The sequence below is a fragment of the Mesocricetus auratus genome, unplaced genomic scaffold (genome assembly GCF_017639785.1).
Source record: "Mesocricetus auratus isolate SY011 unplaced genomic scaffold, BCM_Maur_2.0 Super-Scaffold_100006, whole genome shotgun sequence".
Classification (NCBI taxonomy): Eukaryota; Metazoa; Chordata; class Mammalia; order Rodentia; family Cricetidae; genus Mesocricetus; species Mesocricetus auratus.
In genome coordinates, this window is record NW_024429190.1 from 99,334,034 (window position 1) to 99,358,179 (window position 24,146).

General features: G+C 46.5%; 1 non-coding gene across 1 annotated transcript; it reads left to right on the forward strand.

Annotated features, from left to right (window-relative positions):
• Positions 1 to 10,328: 10,328 nt before the first annotated feature.
• LOC121141061 lies at positions 10,329 to 10,436 on the forward strand. Its single transcript, XR_005877999.1, has one exon. It is a non-coding gene; the product is annotated as a U6 spliceosomal RNA (small nuclear RNA).
• The last annotated feature ends 13,710 nt before the right edge of the window (positions 10,437 to 24,146 follow it).

Sequence of the window (24,146 nt, forward strand, 5' to 3'; positions counted from 1 at the left end):
TGTTCTCTTGCCTTTCTGCCCAGGAACTGGCCACAAGGAAATGAGGATGTGTAGCACTTAGGACAGCCTGGGAGGGAGAAATGCCAAAACCAAGCAAGGAGGAGGCTTTGCGGAACTCATTAACCACTCTGTTCAGCTAGCTCACTCTCCGCTTGTATGATCACCTTTCCATACATCCATCTGAGATTCACTGATCCTAAGCAAACTCTCAATGGGTTTTTGAGTGTTCCTAGGTTGCACGCAATGAAAATCAAATGACATGTTTATGCTTTTCTCTTGATAACCTGTCCTTGGTTATAGAGGTCTTGGCCATCATACTTTGTAAGGGACAGGAAAGGGGTTACCCTTTTTTCATCCCTACATGGTAATGAATACCTGTCTTTCCAGCACTGTGGAGGCTAAGGCAGGAGTCAAGAGTTCAAGGCCAGCCTGGGATACCCCTGAGAACCTATCTCAAAACAGCACCCAGGTTCTATTCAGGAGGCTGCGAGCCGCTATGAATGCTCAAGTTTGCCTTTTGAAATCTTCCTCTGGAAAGTGTGGCAAAGATGGAGGGGGAAAAAGTTAAGACCGAATAGAATGTTGTCCACGTGGGAGATTGGTGGCTGGTGGGGTAGTTGGCAGGGTATGAGTAACAGGGATTTCTAGCCTTATTGACTGGGGCTCATTGAGCAGGGAAACAAGTGAAGCAGGTTAAGAGGCAGAGCCTGGAAGTTTCCAGCTGAGAGTCTGTCATGAATGGTGACCTGAGATGCAAAGCTAAGGACAGCAGCAGGCGGGAACCACACCCCAGCAGATCAGAAGGCTTCGGAGAGTCCTGTTTGCTCAAAGCCCTCTGCAGGTGTAAGTGAAGTGCAAGGGAGAGTCACTCGTACAACAGGACAGGTGCTGGGGACAGGAACCACTGCCTGGGAAGCTGCGGGCTGACCCGTCTCCCAGCTTAACTGTTGCTCTGCTAATTACAGCAGTTGAAGCAATTATTTGGGAGCAATCAAGGCTTCCATGAAGGTGGCCACCATTCTTAGAAGCCTGAAAACTTGTTGCAGAGGCTGGAGCTTGGCGAAAAATCTTGGCAGGCAGCAGATGCCTGTCTTTTCTTCCTCAGGTATGGGGTACAGAAACACACATTTATTCATTCTGGTAGTATGAACTACTTAATTCGGAAATATGAAGATGGAGAAATGAAAGCCTTCCTTTCCTTGTCCTGACCTACAATTCCCCTCCAGAGGCATCTTCCCAAAATGTTTTCATATATTTGCATACATGTACATATAAATACACACACATTTATAGAAACATAAAATTATCACACTAGAATATAGGTCAGCAAGAATCCCTTCTGCCCTTTTTGAGGGACTTCATTTTAATCTTAATACATATAGGACTTTTTTTTTTTTTTTTGGTTTTTCAAGACAGGGTTTCGCTGTATTGTTTTGGAGGCTGTCCTGGAACTCGCTCTGTAGAACAGGCTGGTCTTAAACTCACAGAGATCCACCTGCCTCTGCCTCCCGAGTGCTGGGATTAAAGGCGTGCACCACCACCACCCAGCCTGGACATCCCTTGTTTTTAGTGGGTATTGGACTCATTGTATACTAACTGCATTTCACTTCTCATCAACTGAACTTTTCCTTTTCTTTGTTTCAGTTATATTAGGGAAAAAGTTTTGTGTGATATTTTGATTGCACTCTGACAATAAAGCTTGTCTTGAATCAGAGGGCAGAGCTGACCAAAAAATCAACCATAGAGGTTTTGGAAAACTGAGGACAGATAGAGAGACAGGAAGTAGTAAGGCAGGGCTTAGAGAGGAAGAGATAGGAAGTCCCTGGTGGCTTCTCCACCACTTCTCTGATCATTCAGGTTCTTGCCCTAATATCTGACCCCCATTTTTTTATTGATAAAGAATAGTTAGATAACGCATCGAGAAACAGTGCCTCAGTTTGTTCTCCAGAGCACATGCAGTCTGTTTGGTAACTCTGCTGAATGGGTCAAGTGTGTGCATTTGGGGATTTAATGTACGGAGTTGTCAGTAAGGTCATCCCAGTCGATGCTTCTCTGTTAACGTCCATAAGGAGTGTGCTTCCTCACATCCTTGTCCAAACTGCTTAGAAGCCATCTGCCTTTTTGTTGTTATTGTTTAGCTAGTTTATTTTGAGACAAGTTGTCCCTGTGTGGTTCAGGCTGGCCTAGAACTAAGTCTGTTGTTCATGCTGTTCTTAAACTTGCAGCAATCCTCCTGGCTCAGCCACCACCGTGCCTTTTCTTCTTTCCCCAATAAAGAGGTCAAGGGAAAAAAGAATTCATTTTGCTTTAGTTTACATAAAATGATGAAGTGAAGAATTTTTTCATATGTGTGTTGTTTGGTTTTTTATTTGTTTTGTCTAGTGATAGACTCTGCCCATTTTTCTATTATATTTTTCTTGTAGATCAGCACGAACACTACATATTCTGGATAACAATACCTGGCACGTTACAGGCATTATTCCCGGCTATCATTTGTCTTTAACTTGGCGTGGGGCTGCTCTGGCCAAGGAGTAATGTGTACCACGTCCTGCCTTGCTTTATGTGGCTGTAATACCACACTGGTGAAGCGAAGGCTCACACTTCCACACTAGTTACACACCAGTACACTTCTGTGTCAGTCTGTCGTTGACGGGGAGAAGCCAGACAGGAGCCTGGAGTCAGGGGCGGAAGCAGACAGTGGAGCGATGCATCTTCTGATTCCCACCCTGGCTTGCTCAGCTACCTTTCTCACACAAACCGGCCCCGCCCGCCTAGGGGCGGCACTGCCCGCGGTGGGCTCCTCTGCCCACGGTGGGCTCCTCCCACATCAATTAGCATTCAAGGAATGCCTACAGGCCAATCTACAGGCGAAAGGTCCCGCTTCCCAGATAACTTCAGTTCATATCAAGTTGGCAAGCACCACTTGTTAAGGGTTGAACCGTGCCCTCCAGTTTTATAAGATGAAGTCCTAACCCCAGCTACCTCAGAACGTCACTGCATTTAGAGATCAGCATTTCAAGAGGAAACTCGGCTAAAACGAGGACATTGGGGGGGCCCTAATCAAGTAGGGCTAGTGTCCTTATAAGTAGAGGAAACTTGGGCACCGACAAGGAGAGGGGAGACCATGTGAGACAAAGAGAGGCCTTGGGAGAGCGGCCCTGTCCCGTGGACGAGAGGAAACGAGTGTGAGCTGTTTGCACAACCTGCCTGAGGCATTTGTGGCCGGCCTGGAAACACTAGCGTGAGGCTGTTTGCCACTCCCGCTCCAGACACTGTTCTCAACTTCAGTCCCACCCAGGGTGGGATTTCCTTTCATTCCTGTTTGCCCTTTCCCCGGGTTGCTCTGTCTACCCACAGGGTCATTCCCCAGAAGAGCAGGACAGGCCCCACCCGGCCCTCTCAGAAGGCTGTGTGCGGCCCCTGCGCTCTTCCACCAGCTAGCCCTCTTATTCTTCTGAAAAGGAGCATCAAAGCGGCGGGCCACCACTTAGAAGCAAACACTGCCCGCTCTTTTTGGCCTGATTTTGTCCTCACCTTTGTCGCTCTAACCTCAAGGACAATTTTATTAGAATTTAAAGGAGAAACACCCAAGGCAGCAGCAGCCACAGCTTCCGCTGAGGAGGAGAATGGAGGAGAGAAAGGGGTGGGGGGTGGGGCTATGCTATTGAAACTGGCATAGAGGCCAGACTCATGGTGGACAAGGACGCAAATGGCAGGGAGGGGTCTTTTTTAAATTAATTTATTTTTTTATGTTCCAATCCCAGTTCCCCCTCCCTCCTCTCATCTCACCCCTCCACTCCCCACTCCTCCCATCTGCTCCACGCAGAGGGTAAGGCCTCTCTTAGGGAGTCTGTCCCATCATCTCTTTGAGGCAGGACCAAGGCTCCTCTCCACCCCACACACCCCTGTGTGTAGGCTGTGCAAGGTATCTCTCCTTAGAGAATGGGCTTCAGGGAGGGGTCCTAGAGCCTTAGAAGCTGGTCAGCAACTGAGAAAGAGACAGAAAAAGGAAAAAGGGAAGTTGTACTTCCCTGAGTCAGGCTTGGAAAGGAGGGCAACCCCAGCTGAATCTCAGGTGGCTATGTTCTCAGGGACAGTGCCAGGGCGGGTATTCTGGAAAGGAAAAGTATAGTGTCCCGCCTATTTCTTTAGTCGGGCTTGATGGGAGCCCACTTTCCTAGGGGTGGTCACTCCGCCAAGTGATCTAATCAGAGTGTTAGGTCTCCACTCAGGCCAGAGATTACAGTCTGCTGACCAGATGGGGATTTTCCTTGGAGGGTATTTATTGCTGCTCTAACATTTCCTCGTTGGAAGAGTAACCTTTAAATCATTCAGGATCCAGATCAGGGATCAGAGCCCCATAACTTCTGGCATCTCTGGCCTCTGAGTCACTTTTCTAAGTATCATTTACATGAAGAGCAGAAATGCTTTCCATAACAAAATAATGCGAGCAATTTCTCGTGTTATTAAATATTAAATAGCCATGGTTCTGATGGTCAGTGTATAGACAATTCCTCTAGCACGGATTCCTGAGAGGCATTCCAGTGTGAGCCTCTACCTGTGGTCTCTGATCAGGAGTCACGCTGCTCGCTTTGCCACCACTGGGACTCCGGTTCCCACCACGGGCCAGGTCACCTGCAGAGCACGGTGCCTATTTCATTTTAAAGCGTGCCTGTGCCTTCCTGACTCACGTAAGCAGAGTAGCACTCACTCTGGAAACCAACAGGAGATGGAGCCGAGCTCCGGGACTCCCAGCGCCGGTCCAGGACTCATGGGGCTGCCAGAGTCTGTCCTTCCCTTCACAGAGTTGTCTACTTACATCCCATGCAACCTCCAAGCGAACATCAGCCCCTCTTTTCTACACTTCTCAAGAATAGTCTATAAATGTAACCTTGTGGTAACATGGGACATGTCAGTGCATTTGAGGCCCACAGAGGCCTCTTTCTTCTCACCTCAGGTGGTCTCTAACTCAGGAGTGTGGAGCTGGGTGCTCAAGGTCCCCCAAGACTTCCATGGAGTCAGTGGACTCTGCATTCTTCCTTCACACATTCCAAGAGGGAATTCATGGACTCTTAGAGTTACTCCATACTCTTCGGGTACCTAGTTGACCTTGGAGGACAAGGGCCAAAATATTGTTTCTTTTAGTAGTTCTGTCCATTCGATGGGCGGTGGTGGTGCAGACCTTTAATCCCAGCACTCAGGAGGTAGAGGCAGGCAGATAGATCTCTGTGAGTTCCAACTACAAGAGCTAGTTCCAGGACAGGCTCCAAAGCTACACAGAGAAACCCTGGCTTGAAAAACTAAGAGAGTGGGAGAGGGAGAGGGGAGAGAGAGAGGGAGGGAGAGAGAGAGAGAGAGAGAGAGAGAGAGAGAGAGAGAGAGAGAGAGAGAGAGAGAGAGAGAGAGAGAGAGAGAACTCTCTGGAATCCAGCCAGGACATCTTGGGAAGGGATGCTTTAGAGTCTGGGCCCTGCCTGGCCTCCTGGTCTAATCAGCAGGAGGGCATCTCTTGAGACTGGCCGCATGTCCTACTTTACTCTGCCACTGTATAAACACCAAGACCAAGAGCAATGTGGGGAGGAGAGGCTAATTTTGACTTAAAGTTTGCAGTCTGTTGCTAAGGGCAGTCAGGGCAAGGACTGAAGCAAGTATCCTGTGAGTATGTCACGACGTTTTACTGTGGCTCTAATTTGACTTTACTGAATGGCTAATGGGTGTCTTTGCATATGCTGGTTTGCCATCTGGGTGACCTCTTCAAAGGAATGTCTGTGTCTTCTAGCCCTTTGCTTTTTTTATTATTATTAATTTGTTTTTACAGTACAATCCGTTCCCCCTCCCTCTCCTCCAGCTCCCCCACCCCCCTTTCTATTCTCATCTGCTCCTCGGAGAGGGTGAGGCCTCCCCTAGGAGGTCTACTGAGTTTGTCCCATCGTCTCCTTGAGGCAGGACCAAGGCACCTTGTGTCTACTTCTAGACCTTTTCTAATCAAATTGTTCTTGTGTCTTGTTTTTTCTTACTGTTGAGAGTTCCGTGGGAAGCCCAGACATTGGTTTCTGCCAGACACACTTTTCTCTTAGTCTGTGGTTTGTCTAGTCACCCTCTTAAGGGTCTATTCTGCGAATGTGGTTAGTTCTAATGTGTCCCACTTGTCATTTATTTCAGGGTTTGCATTTCTTATGCTTACCCAAGGTTTCTTGGTTTACTGGGAGATTGTCAGTGCAAGAGGCGTGCCTGGGAGGAAGCAGGACATTCCAAACAGACTTGTGTCTCTCACTCTGGCATCTGGGCTCCTGAAACAAGGCACACCCCACTCCCACCACTCAGTATCCAAACTATTGTGGTGTGGACCAAGGCTCCCCTCCCCAGAAGATGGATACCCTTCCTGCCAGCCGCAGCCCTTCACAACGGTCCAGAGACCAGGCAGTGCCCGGAGAGGTGACTGCAGGCCCCTTGGGCATCTGTGTGGAGGCTCAGAAGTTGCCCACCTGCAGTTCATAGTTGGATTCCAGCCTTCCCATTGCTCGGGCACCTGGTGACTCACCTCACAGGGTTCTGCATTCTCTGGTCCCTCTAGATAACGTGGGCCTCTGATACCTGTACTGCCTTCATGCAAGGAAGCATCCCTGCCTGCAGCCCGGGTGGTAGCCTCCTAGTCAATCCTGGGAGACAGGAGACCTGGCTCTCAGCAGTCTCTCCTGTCCTTACCACTCGCCACAGTCCCCTTTCCAACCATGAGAGCTTTGGATTCCATATGACCCGGTATCTCACAGGTGAACCTTTTCAGTCCAGAACAATTCCTTAGGCCCGTCTGGCCTAGGGGTGTGGTGCTGGGTGCACCTTGGTAGTGGGTGCTGAGAGGATGAGAGGCAGTATGCCTTCTTGGAGCCTAGAGGTACATCCAACACTGTTGCCCCCTGGAGGGAGTGCAGGGCTGAGTCCTATCATGTATCGGAGACCAAAAGAATTATTTTCTCAGGACCCTTGGAGTGCAACCCAAGGGCTGACCCAAGGAGCCCTTGCTTTGGGGACTAGTTTAGAGTATAGCTCACTCACTTGTAGCTAGTTCCAGAAGGACCTAATTCCCCGCAGAGACTAAGTGACAAGACAAAGACCAGAGAAAAGACCTGAGGGAACGCTGAAGTGACTGGCAAAGCAGGCAGAAGCAGGGACTCTCCAATGAGTTAGTTCTAGAATAAAGCCCTCCCTCCCTCCCTTCCTCCCTCCCTCCCTCCTTCCCCTCCTTTCCACCCTCCCTCCCTCCTTTCCATCCTTCCTCCCTTCCTCCCTCCCTTCCTGCTTCCCTCCCTCCCTCCTTTCCACCCTCCCTCCCTCCCTTCCTTCCTTCTTTCCTTCCTCCCTTCCTTCCTTCCTTTTTGAGATAGGGCTTCTCTATGTAGCCCTGACTGTCATGGAAGGATTTCTATAGACCAGGCTGACCTCAAACTCACAGAGATCCTTGTGCCTCTGCCTCCTTATTACTGGGATTAAAGGTGTGTGCCACCACTGTCTGTTAAGACTTTGTTTTTAATTGCAACATCAAGGCATGCTTGTTATAGAAGATCAAAGGCACAGAAAATTATAAAAGAAAAAATTCATATTCTTACTCAAACTCAATCAGCTGAGTTTGTAATGTAACCTTTTCTTTTGTCTTTGTTATGGTTTTCAAACGTTTGACAAAGCTGTAGATGTTATTTTTACAATTTACCTCTCTTTTCTTAAGATGACCAGAAGGTATTCTCTTAAGATGACCATGTAACGGACTCCTGGGTGAGCTGAACATCTGCACTGAAAGAGGTCACTCAAGATCCGGCCTCCCAGGTTTAATGCAGGTCCTGAGCCCCAAATTTAGTGGATCTCAAACTATAAATGTTCATGCCACCTGGTTTGCTTGCTGTAACAGGAGTTAAGGCTGGCTCCTCACATTAAAAACCCTATTCTTTTCTGAAAAGTCTTCAGGCAACTGTAAGCAGAGTAACTTAGAAACCCCAGCAGTGTGATTAACTTCCAGTGTGGGCTGCGGTTAGTTAATAAGGCTGGGCTGGGCTCCCGTATTCTATGGAGTGTGTGGGCTGGAGACGAGGGCCTCAGGGAATAATCAATGGCATTGTTGCTTGAGCTTAGATTTATTTCATAGACAAGAACTGAGCTACTGAAATATCAGATAAGAGACAATGCCTTGCTACTTAAACTAAGAAAAGATTGCAATTCATTCTCCATGGCTGTTCCACAGGAGGGAAGGGCATGCCTGCCATCATTCACATCGTAATGGGGGACAGCAAGAGAGACGGTCTCCGGGGACCTCTCAGGAAACAGTTCCTGTATTTCTGCCTCAGAGATACAGGAGCGGATTGCTCAGTGTCTCCCATGAGTGCAGCTGCATCACGGCGTGTCTGCTGCCTCGTGAGCGTAGGGTCCAGAAGCCTGGCACCCTGGCATCACATGGGAGCCTGTCACATCTTAGTCTAGACATGCCAAAGTCATGTCCACTTTTCTCTAGCATTCCCATTAATGTACACATCAGATGCCAGAGGCACTGTTCTTAATAAACCAAGAATCCTGCATCCCTGTACAGAAAAACAAAGTCTGTCACTTCAAGGCGATCAACTTGGTGACTTAACAGTCAGTGGGTTCATCTTTACATTCAAGAATTCCAGTTGGGGAACTATCTCCTCTTTTGCCCCTTTCCAGGAGGTAACTGTTTCTCTTCCAATTACTACTATGAAGCATTTTTCTGTTATGAGTTTTATGAATGACCACAGGTATGAAGATAGAGTGTGGAGGTCTTGCCTATGTGCAATTAATTCCCAGACAAGTCGTTTCTTCTTACAAAGGTTTGTGTTACAATGATTGCACATTTTCATTTAAAATGAAGCTCTATACATAGCTACCCACATATGGACGAGCCATCCTGAGAGCCAGAGAGGCGACTTCAAGTTTGGGAGTCCTGAAGGCCTTACAGATCATGTGACATTTCACTTAGAGATTGAATGTGAGGTAGCAGTGTCTACTTGGCTTCTGGCCACACTGGAAGAAAAGTTTCACACTCTAACCACACAAGGACCTGGATGAAAGGAAATACAGTTGAGAAAGGATGAAATTAGAAAGAAACATCTGGACTTCTATCAATTCCAGGATCTTCAGACGGGTACAACTGGCTGGTAGCAATCTCAAGATTACCTGTTATGTGTTCACCTGGGCCCACTGTTCAGAGGCCCTGGGGCCAAGGTTAATAATTGTCTCTAGTGACAATTTGTGACTAACTCTTTTTCTTTGATTTTTTGAGACAGGGTTTTTCTGTATAGACCTGTCCATCCTAGAACTCGCTCTGTAGATCAGGCTGGCCTTGAACTCACAGAGATCCGCCTGACTGCTGGGATTAAAGGTTTGCACCACCAACGCCTCCCAGATTGCGATTAACTCTTGATCACCTACCTTCTACTTGCAGCTGGGGGATGTCTGAATGTTCAGTGATTCCCAGAAGCCTCTGGATGCAGGTGCCCATGCCGCGATTCTGTTGTCTGCTATCCTCGGGACCAGAAGACCACATTTCCTGCAGATGAGAAGCCTAACCCTGTGGCAGGTAATGACGACTCTCAGTGCTGTGGTCATTTAGGACAAGCCCCTGGCAGTGGCCATTTTCCTCCACAAAGTCCCTTTTCACGTAAAAAGTAAGTATCGTTTTCGTGTTTGTAATTGGCATGTATTCATTGGTGGGTTTCATAAAGACAACCGCACTCAAGTTTGCCATGTACCCTGACTACAGTTGCCCTGTGTCTCCTCTCCCTCCTGCTCCCCTGCTCTCCGTCTCCCTTCCGCTTTCATGTATTTCATAGATTTGTGGTCTCTACATTTAAAGGCACAGTCTAAAATGTTTTTAGTGTAGTCTACAGATAACCATTCTTTCTCTTTGGTTTCTTGACATCTTTCCATGGTCGCATTACAGACAAGACCTTGACTCAGAGAAAGCAGATAGGTTGGGCTTAGAGACGGGCACTGCCACAGAGCTAGACCCCTGGGGTGGGGGCTGACTGGCATGCTCCTGGAGGTAGCTTCCGGCACAGCTGCTGTAGGACGCGGGGTCTGGTGTCTGGGGGAAGAAAGGCTAGTGTGCTTGTCTGGAGTGGGATGATGGGTAACTAGCAGGCATCTGGGCTTTCAGTGCCTGGCCATCTGGGTGACCCGGAAACACACTTCCTGCCTCTGAGTTTATAGATTTATGCCACTACGTGTTACCCCTTATGGTTTGGATATGTTTTATCCTGTCTGACTCACACTAGACACTGATGGCCATTGTGGGGGTGTTAGGGTGGGACTTAAAAAAAGATTAGGTGTTTGCTTCGGCAGCACATATACTAAAATTGGAACAATACAGAGAAGATTAGCATGGCCCCCGAGCAAGGATGACACCGCGAATTTGTGAAACGTTCCATATTTTTTGACACGTGAAGTATGCATGCATGTTCCTAAGACATAATTTATTTTAATAAAAATAAAAAAACAAAAAAGATTAGTGGTTAAGGGGAATGGATGTCTGTAGGTGGACTTTTCTGCCCCACCAGCCAGTTCCCAAGTAACCACACACAGACTTATTATTAATTATAAATGCTTGGCCAATAGCTCAGGCTTGCTACTATCTAACTCTTATATTTTTAGATTAGCCTATATTTATTATCTATGCTCTGTCACACCGCTCAGTGCGGCAAGTTCATCTCCTCTCCATGTCTCCTCATGATTTTGAGACTCCACCTTCTTCTTCATGCTCCCTTTTTGTCTCAAAGTCCCACCTAATCTCTACTGTAGTGAGTTATCCACCCCGCCCGCACCTGTAGCGCTGACCACGCCTGTTCGGGTGTGGCTACAGGTGCGGACATGATGGAGAGCAGGTTTAGGTCAGGGTTTGGGACAGGCGACTCTCTCTTGCTTCCGGTTGTCAGGTCACAGAGGGCAGCCTGTGGATCCTTAGAGTGGGAACCTGCAGTGGTCATCTGCTTCTTGTGCAAGCGACCTCTCCCTGAATAAAATTGCATTTCACCTGTAATGAGCCTGGTCCCGTGAATCTTGACCCGTGCGTCCACACTCTCCCTGGCCTGCTATTGACCAGTCAGCTTTTCTGTTAACCCAGTCACAGCGACACATGTTTACACAGATGCCTTTCTCGTTGAAGCGGGCCTGCTTACACAGGAGCAGGTTCCTACAGTAAGGCTGCCCCTTGTTGCTGCCCCTGACCTGCGCCAGCTTGCCCTTCTGCTTCCCACGTGACTTGACAGCAGTGCGGGGTCTCCTCAGAAGCTGCTGTTGTGCTCCTGGCTTCCCAAGCTTCAGAATCATGAGCCAAAGTAAATGTCTTCCATTTATGAGTTACCTAGCCTTAGGTATTCTGTTTCAGTCACAGAAAACAGCCCAATAAAGCGTTACGAAATTCTCGAAAGTCTTACAGCTTCAAATTTATTTATTTATGTATTTCTTAAAGAAGTTAACCTAGCTGGGCAGTGGTGGCGCACGCCTTTAATCCCAGCACTCAGGAGGCAGAGGCAGGAGGATCTCTGTGAGTTTGAAGCTAGCGTGGTCTACAAAGCAAATTCCATGACAACCAGGGCTACACAGAGAAACTCTGACTTGAAAAAAGTTAACTGACGTGCTGCCAGTGTCGATGGTGCCGAGGAGTCAAATTAACGGTGACCTGACAGGGATTCTGAGGTACTTCCTTAGGGCATCACATGACAGGAACACATGTTACAGCTACTTTAGGAAGTGAAGTCATTTGAGGACATGCCCTTGGAGGGAACGGTAAAGGTCGGTCCTCTTCTCCTCCATCTCTCTGTCTCACTGAGGCGGGTTCTTTCTCCAGATGCTCCCACTATGATGCTTGGCCTCACCACAGGCCCTTCAACAATAAGGCCAAACAAGTGTGAACTGAAAACTATACACCTACGAGCTCAGGCAGACCCTCCTCTACACTGATCATCTCAAGTATTTTTTTTTTTGTGGTTTTTATGAGACAGGGTTTCTCTGTATTGTTTTGGAGGCTGTCGGTCCAGCCCGGCCTCGAACTCACAGAGATCCACCTGCCTCTGTCTCCCGAGTGCTGGGATTAAAGGTGTGCGCCACCACCGCCCGGCTCATCTCAAGTATTTTGTTGCAATAAAGTGGTCATACAAGTTTACAATTGTATTCTGCTTCCTTATTTCTTTGTATAAATTTCCCATTTATTTCTTGAAGTGTTGTGTGTGTCTGTGTGTCTGTGTGCCTGTGTGTGTGTGTGTGTGTGTGCACAAAGCAGTGAGAAGCAGAACAAAGTGCTAGCCTTTCCATAGAATTAACAATGTGTCACCCAGAAAGCAGGTCCCTGGATTTCCTCTTTTGTCTCACAAAAGAAGGATGAAGGAGGCTGGTGGCTACATGACACTCCTGTCCCCTCACACTGAGCTTGTCACCTCCACGCTGTTGGAAGCCCACAGTTAATCAGTGCCACACTGCTTTATTACAGAAGAGAGGCCAGGATACACGAGGTGGTTGAGGACTCAACTAGAAAGCCCAGACCTGTCACTGAGTTGATCTGGCCACCCCCTTGTGTGTAAATCCTGGGGAATAAGCCCCGTGCGCCTACGGAGTGGGATGGGGGTGTGTTACTGTCCTACACGTCACTGTTTTCAGTCATTAAGATCTGAGTGCCGCTGCTCTGAGTGGGCAGCAGATGCACAGTGGCTTTTGTTTTGATGAATTATGGTTTTCCTTGCCGTTTCTGAGACTAGTGTAGTGTCACTGACTCTGAACACCAGCAGTGATTTATGACACGGATGAGTCATCATGGGAGAGACGCAGAGGAAGAGCAGGGCCTCAGAGAGACACCTCTAGGTCACAGTTCAATAGCATTCAAAGGGATGAGCTAAGCCTGCCCTGGCTGCCGAAGTCTGGGTGCAAATGTGTGTGCCACCCCGACGTCAAAGGCTCTCCTCGTCCTGACCCGATTCTGACTCCTGCTGAGGATGTGTGCTTGCTATTACGGGTCTCATGGTCTGCACAGCAGATGCAGGTGAGTAAATGGGGAAGGAAGAGCAAGCGGGTGTCAGGCCTGATGGCAAGTGCCGGGTTCAGGACCTGAGAAGCAAGACTTCCACCTCCTGCCATGAAAACCCACAGAGTCAAGTTAAGAGAAGCAAGGAAGAGCAAGCAGGACTTCGGAAGAACTGTTAATGATGTACTTGGAACGATAAAATGGCTCAGGTTCAGGCTGGAGTTGTAAATCAGCGGTAGGATCTGGGTTCCATCCCCAGCAGAGGAAAAAAGAGAATGTCTTCACAAGTCAAAGACACCAGACACTTACTGGAAGGGTCTAGTCCTTAAACTCTAAGTTGAAAAGCCTTTCCACAACAAGGGCTGGCTTTTGATTCTAGCTTCGTTGCTCTCTGCTTCTGGGGTCCCAGCAGGCCTCGTGTTTTCTTTGGGATCTGTTTCCCTATCTAAAGAGAGGTAGGGAATGTGGAAAGACACTCGGTGGGTAAGAGTTCCCAGCACCCACATCAGATGGCTCACAACTGCCTATAACTCTAGCTCCATGGGGGCTTGTTGCCCTCTCCTGGCCTCCAAGAGCACTTTCACACATGTACACATGCATATAAAGTTTTTAAAAATCCTTTACAACCAAAACAGAAAGAGCGAGGATTTCTGCAAGCTTCTTAACATCTCAAAGTGGGTCTCAGCTACGCCTTGTCAAATGCTCACCCAGGTCACCTCCACTGAAGAGGTTTATCATGGTACAGAGCCCAGGCTCCTCTCTGTACCCCAGGTTCTGCATCTGCACACTCACCAACTGTCAATCAAAAGCACTCAGAAAAGCGGCGTTGTTAGGTCTGTGGCCAGTGCTGGGGTCGGAGACTAAAAGTTGGTCCCTGTTCCTGCAGAAGCAGGAAGACGAAATGCACAGGCAAGGAGAAGAGCAGCATGTGTCATTTCCCCACCCCCCCACGTGGCAGCCGCAGAAGCACATCGTGCAGGGGGCTGTCAGAAATGCAGCCCGGGGCTTGAGACAAGAACCTGCTTTCTGTGTTCTAGACGCAGTCTCCACGTGGTGTAAGGCTGGGACAGCATGGGGTAGATAGAAGGGGTGGGGTCAGGAAAGCCTCCCCGGCCAGGGAAGCTGCACCTGGGGGGGTCTTGTAAGACGCCTGGGAACTTACTGGGTGGGGAGGAAGGAAATCCTACGCCGACGAAGGGCTGGATGAACAGACTAGAGCAGGGAGAGCGGAGCTGACTTAAATGCTATCTATCTACTGTGTGAAGGGACTCAAGCTTCCTTTCCTCCCCTGAGCACAGGGCAGGCAGGACAGATGTGGCAGTGACCCTGCTCAGAGCAGAATTCTATTCTCGGGACGGGGGAGGAGTCAGTAAAGACCATAGTCCCTCTTCAGGACTGTTTCAGAGCGTGGGAAGGCCCATGCCTTTGAAAGGAAACACATACAAGCATAAATTCCCATGCAAGGCAAGGGAAACCGTAAAGGTAAAAGAATTACCAACTTCTCTAAATAAATAGCACAACAAAATACGGTGGTCCTTTTCCTTGGAGGCAAAGCAGCAACTGCTTTAGTCCTTCTCACTGTCTGCTAAAAGCAAAGGTAGACAGAGAAGAGCTGCCTTGAGTTAGCTGGACATCAGTTCTGACGTGCGAGGTCTGTTGTGGTAGGAATAGCCAGGCTGTGTGCCGGGTGGATAGCCTGGGCCCTGATCCTGTCTGGGTGTGAGTTCCATCCCTGTGTAGGCTCAGGACTTCCTTCATCCCCTGACTGGACAGATCCTCTCACTGTCGTGCTAGAGGAAGCTAGGGGGCTTTCAGGAAGGGCAGGAGACACTAGTCATGTTCTGCTATTAGACAATTATTGGTTTTTCTTTTCTTTTTGGTCCTTTGAGACAGTGTTTCTCTGTGTAACATCCCTGGCTGTCCTGGAACTCTCTGTAGACCAGGTTGGCCTGCAACTCGCAGAGATCCATCTGCCTCTGCCTTCCGAGTGCTGGGGTTAAAGGTGTGCGCCACCACAGCCCAGCAACATCACTGATTTCCTGTGTGTGTGTGTGTGTGTGTGTGTGTGTGTGTGTGTGTGTGTGTGTGTGTAATAACACAGCCATGCAGACCAGCGTGGGTGCCTCAGACTCCTAGGCCGAGAGGCTAACCTGCAAGCATCTGAGTGTGTGCCTCCCTGCGGCACATCCTCCTCAGACCGAGGGAAGCCCAGACAAACCCTCAGAACTTCACGGCTTCACTTGCTCTCAGTCACTCGCTTTTAGTGGGCTTTTGAAGCTTCCGTTTATGCGGCAGGTTGTTAGCTGTGAGGTGTGAGGATGGTGACGGTGAAGGCTGACTTCCTAGTCTCCAGTCACCACTCCCACACCTCGGCCGGTGAGGATCCCCAAACTTCCTCCTCAGGGAGATGGGTTTAGACGTATTCTCCTATCTGCCCATGGAGCCGCTCTGTGAGAGAACGCTGTCCTTCAAAACCGGCTGTGTCAGAGACCTGGGCACGCTGCACGGCAGGCAAATGCAGCTGTCTCATTAACACGTCAGCCATTGGGAGTGCTAACTTGGAGCAGTGCATGCGGACTGAAACACGAAATACTTGCCATTGGGATGAAGGTGCAGCGCAGTGTTTGCAAGGGCAAAAAGATGGAAAGATGGAGGGAAGAATGGTGAGAAAAGAGGAGGAGGCCCTTAATGTTAGTACCTGAGGACGCTGCCCCTCCCCCAGGCTCATTAATGGTAGTACGTGTAGACACTGCCTTTTAAGGTACTGTTTGCCCAGGGTGCAGGGCTTGCATGGTGGCCCCCTTCTCCTTGATTCGGGGGGCTGAGCAATGCTATCCCATTCTACAGAATAGGATGTGTGGATTGGCAGGACTCTGGGGGACCATACGGCTGTGTATGGCGGTGGATGAAACGGGAAACATTAAGCTTCTTTAGCAGACATTTAAAACAATTACCTAAGGGAAACAGAGGTCAGGGTGGCATCTAAAACATCCCGAGTTCCAGGAAGGGAACGTTCTGGTAAGACGAGCTAGCAAGGCAGCAGGGTCAGGAAAGCTAATGCATACGGAGCAGAATGGATGAAAAGGAAGCCAGCAGAGCTGCAGAGAAGCAGGGCTGAAGCAGACCTCAGCAGCCGAGAGACCGGCCTTCCCAAGGACAAGGAAGACGGATGCTGCTGTACCCAGTATTGCTGAAGTACTTACTCTTGCGGAAACATAGTTGTCCAGGCACAGGTAATAATACACTGTTCCCCGTCTACGTTAGCCCCGCCCCGATTCCCTTCTGTTGTTGACTACTAGTTTTAGTGTGGCCCATTTGTAACTAATGAGTTACAGTCTTGATGTATGCCTATTCAACAAAGCTTAGGTCTTGATGTATGCCTATTCAACAAGGCTTAGGTCTTGATGTATGCCTATTCAACAAGGCTTAGGTCACGAATCTGTTATGATAAACTTGTACAGAATCATAGTCTCATCAGTAGTAGAATCATAGTCTCATCACTAGTTTTAGTGTGGCCCATTTGTAACTATGAGCCAGTCTTGATGTATGCCTATTCAACAAGGCTTAGGTCATGAATCTGTTATTATAAACTTGTACAGAATCATAGTCTCATCAGTTGAAAAGCCCCATGATCCAGGTAAATCTTCCCCTTTGTCTCTACCTTAAACCTCTAATGTATAGCTATCAATTATAAATCATCTATCCGATTTATCATCTATTTCACCATTCCCAGAAGTCAAATAATTTGATCACATAGTAAGAGACTTCTCAGGCTTGCTTCTCACTTAGCAATATGTGTTTTAGGTTCTTTCATGGCTTTTAGTGATTTGATAACTTTTTGTTGCTGTTGTTGAAAACACCCTAGTCTGCGGATGTATTACAACGCCTTTGTCATTCACCTAGTAAAGGACACTTACTGTAAGGATAGCATCATACCTAATGAATAGGGGTGGTGAGATGAAATGTTCTTTGCCTCTGTTTAATCTATAGGTCAAACTGGGGAAAATGTTATCTCAGCAATTTAGAGCCATCCTAGCCGTGATATGGTATAACTCAATAGCACTCCCTTCACTCCCTACCCCGAGACAGGGTTTCTCTGTATTACCTGTCCTGAAATTTGATCTGTAGACCAGGCTGGCCTTGAACTCACAGTGATCCACCTGCCTCTGCCTCCCCAGTGCTGGGATTAAAAGTGTGAAGGTGTGTGCCATCATGCCTGGCAATAGCTCTTTGATATCACGTTGACTGTGCATGGTTTCTGATATCAATCTTTTTTTCCTGCTTTAAATTGGTATTTTTTCTGATATCAATCTTAATAAATGTTTCATCTTGAGAAGCACTAACGTAATGTTCTAATTCTAAATTATACTTGCACATTGTTGGTATTATATAAGAGTGATCGTGTGTGTGTGTGTGTGTGTGTGTGTGTGTGTGTGTGTGTGTGCGCGCGCGCGCGCGTGCATTAGCATTGCATTCTGCAATCTCTGCTCATTACAGAGTTTGTAAATAAATGGACTATTTTCCACATCATTTGTTTATCTGTGGGTGCACATGCTGTAGCGGGTAGAATTCAGAGGGCAGTTTGTGGGGCTTGGTTCTTTTCCCCCACCATGTGGGTTTAGGGATTAAATTTAGGATGTGGGGCAAGTGCCTTAGCATACTGAGCAGTCATCCCAGCCCAAAAGCATGCTATTCTTTTTTTAAGTTTTACATTAATCATGTGTATGGGTGCTTTGCACATACGTGTGCCATGTGTGGGCCTGAAGAAGTCAGGATAGGGCTCCACATCCCCTGCAGAGAACAGCAAACACCCTTAAACATATGACTTGCAAGCAGACTTTTATTTCTTAGTTTCTTTTACTCTTATGTAGTAGCTAGATCTTCTAGTATTGAAACAGACACAGTTGTCTTCTTCCTCCTCATAGCAGAAAGGCTTAGTCTCTCCCACTGAACGTGACGTAACACTTTTTGCATACAGGTAGGAAGTTCCCTCCCTGGTCCTAGTTCCCCTGAGGTTTTAAACAGCGAACGGAAACTGGATTTTACCAAATGCCTTGATTATGTTACCTTCCTTCTTCCTGGCAGCGCTGGGAACCAAACACAAGGCAAGTCTTTCCCAGGAGGTTATATCCCCAATCCTATTTCATTTAGCCTGTTAATATGATGGACTCATTTTGCCTGTTAATGACGGACTCATTTATGAACTTTTAAAAATATTGTCTCGGTCTTATGGATCTGGGATAAATTCCATTCGGTAGTGATGTACATCAAAAATTAGGCTGATGGATTCAAGTAGCTGTACTTTCTTCAAAATTTATGCATATAAGTCAAGAGATATTGGCCTGTAGTTTATTTTCTTTAAAGACTTTGCCTGGTTTTGTTGTTGAGAGCAGAGTTTACCTCATAGCATGAACTGGGTGTATTCCTCTTGCTTCTATCCTATGACAGACTACAGATAATTGCTTTGAGTTCTTCCATCACTGTTTTTTTTTCCAAGACAGGGTTTCTCTGTGTAGCTTTGGAGCCTATCCTGGCATTCGCTCTGTAGACCAGGCTGGCCTCGAACTCACAGAGATCCACCAGTTTCTGCCTCTGAGTGCTGGGATTAAAGGTGCGTGCCACCAATGCCTGGCTGAGTTCTTCCTTCCTTTTATTGGGAACCATTAGGAACCATCTGGGTTGGGAGCTTTCTGTTTGGAACGTCATTAGCTATGATTTATTAAAGGTATGCTTATTTAGATTCTTCCTGTAATTTGTGGCAGATTAAAAAAATCGGTCTATTTCTTTTAGCGTAAAAATTTGTGAGCACTAAGTTCATAATGGTCAGTTATTAACTGTTATGTAATTATTAACTGTTATGTCTTAGCATAGGCAGTGATACCCCCTTTTCATTTCTAATATTAGAAACATAAATTAACCTTTTTTTTTCTTAGCTGGATTAAAGGTTTATTGGTTCTATTGATCATCTTGAACACTGCACTTTTTTTTCTTCCTTTTTTGTTTCCTTTTCTGAGATGCCACCACCTGGCTTTCCTGCCTTCTTATAGGTTAATGCATCACTCCTTAGAATTCCACAAAGATAACAGTTGCAAGTGTATCTCTTCCAGTGGTTGCTGAATGCTGCCACCATATGCCACCCACAGCTTGTCACAGTGTATCGGCGTTACATTTTACCAGTTTGTGTGAATGGAAACTCTCTTCACGCTTTCAGCCCTCGGATATTTGTAAGAGTCATTGTTTCATTCTTCTACATACAATACAACCACTTTTAACTTCAATAAACATTTGACAATCTTGCGGTTTGTCATACTTACCCATATTTCAACTTTCTATTCTTCCTTGCTGATGCTCCAATCTTATTTTTGAAACCCATTTCATTTTTTTCTTTTTGAGGGCTTCAGCTAAGCTGTTAGTCAGTTCTGCTGGCAACAGAACTCTTGGTTTCCCCGCATCTCTGCTCTCTTGGCTTTCCCGCACCTCCGACTGTCATGATGTCCTCTATCCCTGAATTATGTTTTTGCTAATTCTTTTCTTTTGGCAACTACACAGAATGTAGCATTCCCTTCATGAATTCTGCTAAAAAATCCAGACAGTCGAACTGTTTGTCTTAGAATGTGTCCTTCCTTGCTCATTACTTGCAAGATTCTCTTCTTTAGTTTTCAGAACTTTGACTCTGTTAGTTACTCATTTTGGGGCTTTTTATTTTTTATAAGCTTACATCATTTGCCAATTAGGCAAACACGTAGAAATGATTTCTATGAATAGCTTTTCAACTGCATATCTTTTTCATTTCCTTCTGCATTCGGCATTTCCAGGTTGTTGGCTTCTCATGGAATTTCCAAAGCAACAAACCCCACAGGAATCCCTGTGCTGTCGACTCCCAGGGTCCTCAGCTAGTCTGCCCCTTTCTGTCTGCTATCTCTCAGCCACACAATTCTGTTTTCTTTCCTTATATAGTGACCATAGCTTTATCTATACTTAACAGGGACATTGAGAAGTATGCCTACCACTATTTTGTTTGGTTTTTCAAGACTACTCTTTTGAATTATTTGTGTGTGTGTGTGTGTGTGTGTGTGTGTGTGTGTGTGTTTGTGTGATTATTGTGGGCACATCTTTTTAAGATATACTAATTATAGATGAAATGTCTCAGATGAACTTCATAATTTAGAGATAGGTAATGGGCAGGTAGTGAAGGTAAAATGATGTATAAATTGTTAAAATTAATTTAATAATGAAGGTGATATACTGAAATTAATTCTCCTAGTTTTTGTATATGTGTAAAATTCTTTTTAAAAAATTTCCTAACTACCCAGTCTAAGTAACAGGCAGAGTTTATGAGACTAGCCAGCATCTGCATTCTTTCTAGAGCAGAAACCTGGTAACAGTACCAGAGCTTAAGTGACTGGCATAGAGTTGCCATAAGATTACCATAGTTCTTCAAATATAAGATCCCCGGATCATAAAATATACCTTAATCTTATGTGTCATTAAGAAAAAGCACTGTAAAATTTTTAGAAATATTCTGATTGCTAGAGATGCAAGAATGCTAAAGGAAAAAAAAAAGGTGACTGGTTCATGTGGAATGAATTCTGAAGGCATGGAAGGCTGAGGCTATAACCTGTCTTCACACATATTCAAGACAAGAACCAGAGTACAGCTCTGAGGCTGCCAATTCTAGTAAACAGGCTTTGATGGGCACATGGAAATTTTACATCCCAGCTTATAGTGTGTTCTTATAAACCTTAACAGCAGACACTAATCTGTTGTGCTGGTCTATCTTTTCATCAAGGATGACTCCTTAGTACGTTCTACGCCCCACGCTCCCACAATTTGAATACTGTCTTTAATTGATAAAATCTGACCGTTTAGATTGAGATGATGCAAATGCAGCTTAAGAAAAAGAAGTTTACCTTTATCTAGGGTGCAAGGACCCACTCCAGGAAAATTAGCATTTCTAACATTAATTATTTAATTAGCATACAAAGTATTAGCGTTCATTATGGTCTTTAAAAAAACCAAACCAGACGTGTTTTTGTTGCTTTTCCTCAGCTATTTTGTCTATCTCCCTGTACCCTACCGGACCCTTCCACTCCCAGAAGACACCTCATGTCCCGTGTGTTCCAGCATCCTCAATACCTTCCTCTCCTCTCCTCAGAACTGACTCCTTGGAGCCCGCTGAAAATAGGATGTGAGTCCCGTTAAGGCATTTAGACCGCCTGCCCCACATTATGTTAGGTCATCTGCTATTAACTCTTCAGAGTAGAGCTCTGGTGAATGGACATAATGTGTGGGTTCCTATTTAGTTTCCAAACTGATAGACAGCAAAGAGATTCAACAGGGTTCTCTGTGTTAAACTGGAATAAGGCAGTAAAATGAAAATGTCATTTGTGTGTTTTAGGTCATTCAACCTCACTCTGTGCCTCAAGCTGAGTTCAGGCACAAGTCACTCACCTCTGCTTTCCCTGAACAGAGTACAACGGCTGGCCCCAAGAAAGCTCTTAGGGGGCTGGAGAGACGGCTCAGAGGTTAAGAGCACTGGCTGCTCTTTCAGAGGTCCTGAGTTCAAGTCCCAGCAACCACATGGTGGCTCACAGCCATCTATAATGAGATCCGCTATCCTCTTCTGGTGTGTAGGCATACATAGATTCAGAATTCTATACACATAATTAATAAATAAATTTTAAAAAAAGAAACCTCTTAGGGACCTATGAATTTGTGGATGACCCAGGTCACGGTCCCTGACTCCACTCTTCTGTAGGTATGAAATTGGAAGGATTAAGTTCTAGGCATCCAGAATGCTTGCCATGCGTGAAAGGCCCTCATGCTGGTGGCTGTCTCTATGTTCCTAACCCTAGAAGAGTGACAAATCTACAAGCAAAGTGTTCACCAAATCCCTAAGACACACTAAATGTCTTAAATAGCACATGCATACAAAATCGCAAACAAACTTATTTGAAGGAAAAAGATAGCTATGATAAATTTAGAATCTTCACAACACATTAATTGCACATGTAAAATAAACAGACAGAAAAATAAAGTCATTAGATAAAAATACACAGTTCTTCCGGCCAGTCTGGGAAATCCGTAGACTCTTGTGGCATCTCGGGAACAGGGACTCAGGACACACTGCTATTGGGCAGTGAACCATGGTGGGCAATGGCTTTGAGCATTGTGGTCTAGTGAGTCTCACACTGGAATGCCTCCCCTCCAAAGTGCACGGATTATTGTGAGCTCCTTTTCCAGCAACGACTAGACTTGTATCTGTCCGTGTTGTCCCCTCCTCCAACATACACACCAGCAGAGCGGTGGGTGGTGTCTACAGGATTTAGAGTTCAGGCCTTTTGAGCTTTCTCTTTAAACCAGGCCTTTCTTTTTCTTTTTCTTTTTTTGGTTTTTATGAGACAGGGTTTCTCTGTTTTGGAGGCTGTTGGTCCAGCCTGGCCTCGAAGTCACAGAGATCCGCCTGCCTCTGCCTCCTGAGTGCTGGGATTAAAGGCGTGTGCCACCAACGCCCGGCCTTTTTCTTTCTTTCTTTTTTTTTTTTTTGAAATTTGCTCAGTTTTATTTCTGAAAACAAGTCCTATTTACCTAAAAAATACTTCACAAAACATCTCTGCAGCAAAATGAGCTGCCTGTGTGCCCTGTGGGAAATCATTGTAACATGTACGACATTATAGGTTCTGACCCCTAAGCACATTTAGTAAAGGGTTAAGACATGCAGGTTCCTGAAGCTTGGGCTTGCTCACTGTGAACAGGCTGCCACGATCGCCTGGGCTTATTTTGACATGGACCCTAGGGCTGCACCCTGAGCATTCAGCATTGCTCTGAAAAGCGTAGGTACGGGCCTGACTGCACCGGAAAATGTGTCTCAGGATGCACGTTCCCTTTGCAAAACTGGTTCCAGGTGGACAGCGGACACCTGTGTCCCCTGAGCCAGTCAAATGAAGTGCTTGGAGGCCAGGGTCACCACATCACAGACAACTCAAGTTATGCTTCCCTGCAGAGGGAGACTGACGGGTTCGCGGCTCTGTAGCTGATTGGTTATCATGAAAGCTTAGACCAGGCCTTTCTTGCGTCAAAGAAAAGCCCCAAGTGTGAAGTTACTGATACAGGAAAGGGAGAGGGGAACAAATCAGACTCTCCAGACACCTCACCTTTAGTCAAGGTTTCAGGAAATTCTCAGCTCTGCCACAGCCTAACCTTTTAAGTGTACTTTGGAGTGGGACTCGACATTTGGTTTCTAGTACATGTTAGGGAGACATATCTGGTACTGTAAACCCAGGGCTTAGATACATCTCTTTTTCAAGTTCACCTCTGAACGCAGATGTCACTGTAGCCAGCAACAGAGAAAATTCTCTGAATGTGACTCAGTGTAAGTAATCACCCATGGCAAAGCATAACGAGTCTCAGCATCCTTCACTTGAAAACTCCAAATCTGAATTGGTTCCAAATCCAAAACTGTAGAGACACAAACATGATGCCGCAAGTAAAAAAAAAATCCCACATCTGAAGTCATATGATACGCCTAATTGAAATGGAGAGACTACTTTATAAAATGAGCCTTAGGTGTGTGGGTAGAATGAAATACCAGCGAGCTTTGTTGTGAGGCCTGGGCTGCATCTGGAGAGCTCAGGGTACAAATTCAGGTGCATGCAGTACCCTGAGTACCATCCTCGGCAGGGGGACAGCGTAGATGTCAGTGTGGGAAAAATGAAAGAACAGGCTCGGTACAACCTCAAAATGACAAGAGCAAATTCTTATTGGCTGATGCCCCAAATCCTGTGACTTGGTATTTGAGGGTACAGGAGAATGTGACATGTCATTCTGAGAACAGTTTTTGTAGTGCTTAGGGAGGGACAGGGCATGGTTCTGTTAGACCAGAAACTTTTTCTGAGATTGCAGGGTGGGAGAGTCTGCCTGCTTTTGGGACCTCTGGGTTTCAGGGCACGAGGTGAGGTGGGCCCATTACCCTTCTTTAATGAACTCATGTGTGATGCCGCCCGGGCATCCACTACTCACTAGGAGGATGGGCCGTAGCATGTAGAGCAATGGGCAACTAGCAGATGATAGACACTAGACTTTATGCTCAGGTCCCAGTAGCCACGAGTTTATTTGCTAGCTCAATGTGGTA